The sequence below is a fragment of the Prionailurus viverrinus genome, chromosome C2, assembly GCF_022837055.1.
Source record: "Prionailurus viverrinus isolate Anna chromosome C2, UM_Priviv_1.0, whole genome shotgun sequence".
NCBI lineage: Eukaryota > Metazoa > Chordata > Mammalia > Carnivora > Felidae > Prionailurus > Prionailurus viverrinus.
This window is the reverse complement of record NC_062569.1, coordinates 107,363,229-107,366,950: the sequence shown is the minus strand read 5'-3', so window position 1 is coordinate 107,366,950 and position 3,722 is coordinate 107,363,229. Positions and strand designations below refer to the sequence as shown.

Genomic DNA, 3,722 nt, shown 5'->3' with positions numbered 1-3,722 from the left:
AGGACTTTCTCTTTCATAGGACTTCCACTACTTATCTTGAATGAAAGTGGTGAGAGTTGACATCCTCTTCTTATTCCTGATCTTAGAGAAAAATTTTCAATTTTTTACTATTGAGTATGATGTTAGCTGTGGGCTTATCAAATGTGGTCTTTATTATGTTGAGTTACATTCTTTTTATACCTAGTTTTTTGAGAGTTTTTGTCTGAATGAGTGTGTGAGTATTTTAAATGCTTTTTCTGCATCTAGTGAGATGATCTTGTAATTTTTATGCTTCATTCTATTAATGTGATCTATCACATTTATTGATTTACGTATGTTGAACCACCCTTGCATCCCAGAAATAAATCCCACTTACCATAATGTATGATATTCTTAATGTACTATTGAATTCAGTTTACTTGTATTTTGGTGAGGATTTTTGCATCTATATTCATCAATGATATTAGCCTATGATTTTCATTTCTTATAGTTTTCTTTGTTTGGCTTTGGTATCAGAAATGCAGGACTTACAAAATAAGTTTGGAACTATCACCTCCTATTCAGTTTGAGGGAAGGGTAAATTCTTCTTTGTTTTTATTATTTTTATTTTTTCCTCACACTGCTTTATTGCAGAATCTGGAAGGCAGGTGAACCAGTTCCATCCCTCTGCCCATCTGTGGGCAGAATGGAGCTGAAATGAAATCAGAAAACATTCAACAGACATGACTGGGCAATATTATAGGACCTCCTTAAACAATGAACTCCTGATTGGCTGCCTAGAGAGCCCTAGCCCTGAGGTTGGGTGGCATGGGGTGAGGAGGGTCAAGCCTGAATATACTCCACTTTTGAGGACTTCTCTGGCACCCATGGGAGAACTAAAGTCTTTGGAAAGAAGTCGAGATTGAAGAGGGCCTGGGTCCCAGATTGCAGGTTTGGAAGGTTGAGTCTAGAGCCCTGATTTGGGAAGAAGTTTTGGTCTAGGAACCCAGACTATAGAGAAGATGGCTAAATTCTGGAGTCTAGGCTTGAAGCGGGGATTTGAATCATGGAAGCTCCATAAGATCCCAGGTTTGGGGGTCCTGGGTAAGCAAGTACCGGTCTGGGTATGTTGGAGCATGGAGGCTGAATCCTGGAGCCCAGAAGGACCCCAACTGGGTCCCAAAGGTGGTTTGGAAAAGGAGCCTTAGTCCTGGAGCCCTGGTTTAAGAGGCTATGGACCCAGGAGTCCTGGTTCAAGGCCTGACAGGCTGCACCCCTGGCACAGCACTTGGTCTCCAGCCCCCCACAAATCCTTGGCCCACCAGGGAGGTGGCACAGCGGGCACAGGAGATGGAGCTGTGGTGCCAGTGGTGGTCTTAGAAGGGCACGTACTTGCCTCCACCCAGTCCTATGATGCTACATTTGCAGCTGCTGCACTTGGGTGCAAACACTTCTCCAAAACCGGCCACTCAGTAGGGATCATCATCCCTGGAAGCAAACTGCTGCTCTGCCATGCGCATTTGGCTCCCTGTGCAGACCAGGCATTCTTGATGCCAAGGCTAATCATGGTATGTTATGCACCCTATGTCAATGACTGGCTGCGGAGGGTAGGGTGAGGAGAAAGCTTGTTCTCCTGGCAGGGCACGCAGTAATGAGCTTGTGGGGCACAGAGGAACAGGAGCCCAGCAGTGCTCGGGCCCTGTCTGGCCTCTTCTGCATTCCAGCTTCCGGGACCCAGGCATGACGGCGTACCCTGCAGGTGAACTCCCAGGACAAGGCACTGCTGCAGCAGTCAATGCACAGCAGCTCACTGTACTGGCAAGAGAAGCTCTGGCACCGGCAGCAGCCCACCTGGATGTGGCGGTCTTGGTAGAACACCTCCCTTGAGTCGTGCCCCACATGCGGCTGGCACTCAGCACAGGCGGTGGCAAAGGTGTTGTCATAGCAGGGCACACAGTCGGGGCCATCATCCATCCGTATGTATTTGAGGCCATACAGGGATTCGCTGCATTTTGCACAAAGTCCTAGCTCATCGTGGATATGAGTGAGCCCCCTAAGCCGGTGGCAGAGCCAGAAACCACAGTTCCCTTGCGTTTTCTCCATTATGTTTTGTCAATTACATCTAATTATTGATAGGGAAGGACTTACTATTGCCGTTTTGTTTATTGTATTCTGCCTGTTTTGCAGGGGCTTTGGGGGGAGTGGCTTAGAGGGCAGGGGGCTGACAAGAGTTAGAAAAGAGGTCAGGGAAAAACAAGAGTTAGGAAAAGGCTGAGCAAGAACCCACGCTAGAGTCTGTGCCTTCAAGATTTGTGCTTTAGACTGGAGGTTGACAAACTGGAGTACCAGCCCACCACCAGTTTTTGTGTAGCTCTGGAGTAAGAATGGTTTTTACACTTTTAAAATGTAGAGGAAAAAATCAAAAGAATAAAATTTCCTAGCATGTGAAAATTCTATGAAATTCACACTTCATGGTACATAAGTTTTATTGGAACCAAGGCACACCCATTCATTTACATGTTGTCCATATACTTTCATGCTGAAGTAGCAGAACTGAGTAATTGGAAGGAGACCTTTTGGCCCATAAAGCCTTAAATTTTACGATCTGACCCTTTACAGAAAGACTGCTGACTCTTTCTGTAGAGCTTTGCTGCTCAAAGTATGATCTACAGACCATGAGCAAGAAGTATCATATGGGAGCTGTTAGAAAGGCAGACTCTCAGGTCCCGCAAAAGACCTGCTGTATCCAAATCTGCATTTTACAATGATTTGTGTCCACATTCAATTGCACGGAGCATTGTTATATTAGTGTCCTGTTTTGGCAGATGGGTCAGTAAGTCTAGCAAGTAGGACATGGGTTGGATTAAGAGTAGGAGACAGAGGAGGAAGGGACAGGGTCCACAGACATTTAAGGAATGTCTGTCACTTGGGGGTGCACAGGAAAGCACACATTCTTACCCCAGGCTTCTGAGATTCCTGCATATAAATATATGGATAATAGGAAGTCATATGCAAGTTAACATAAAAGTTTGCATTTCTTATTATTAAAGTATGCTTTGCCAAAGCTGATCAACAGGAAGATAATCAAATTAGCCAATATCCACCTTCCCATCCCCAGCCTCAATGTAGGCACACACACAAGAAGAGTTTTCTGACAAGCAAGAATGCCACTTTTACTAGAAATTGGCCAGAAGCACTGCTATGGGGAAGTTTCTTAAGAGGTAGTAACTCAAATATTTTGCTAAAGCATTGTTACAAATGCTAGAATAGTCATGAATAAGATGGTACAGAGTACAGTCCTCCCTCAAAGATACCCTACAAGAAAATTCACCATTTGATGTTCCTTTCCTTTCCTTTTCTTTCCTTTCCTTTCCGTCCCTTCCTTTCCCTTTCCTTTCCTTTCCCTTCTGTTCCTTTCCCTTCCCTTCCTTTCCTTTCTTTTTCTCTTTCTTTCTTTCTTTCTTTCCTTCTTTCTTTTTCTTTTCTTTCTTAATGGGAACTTTTAAGATTTACTCTTTTAGCAACTTTCAAATACATGATACAATACTGTTAACTTTATTCCCTATGTTATACATTACATCTGCAGAATTTATTTATCTTATAACTGGAATTTTGTACCTTTTCATTACCTTCCCACATTTTGCCCACTTCCCACCTGATGTTCCTAGTAACCACATCTGTTCTGTTATCTATGAATTCATTTTTTAAGATTCCACATATAAGTAAGACCATATGGAATATATTTATATATTCAATTTATATTC

At 43.4% G+C, this 3,722-nt stretch overlaps 1 pseudogene; it reads right to left on the bottom strand.

Moving 5' to 3' along the window:
* Nucleotides 1–1,189: 1,189 nt before the first annotated feature.
* LOC125174498 (four and a half LIM domains protein 3-like) lies at nucleotides 1,190–2,061 on the bottom strand (annotated as a pseudogene).
* Nucleotides 2,062–3,722: the final 1,661 nt, after the last annotated feature.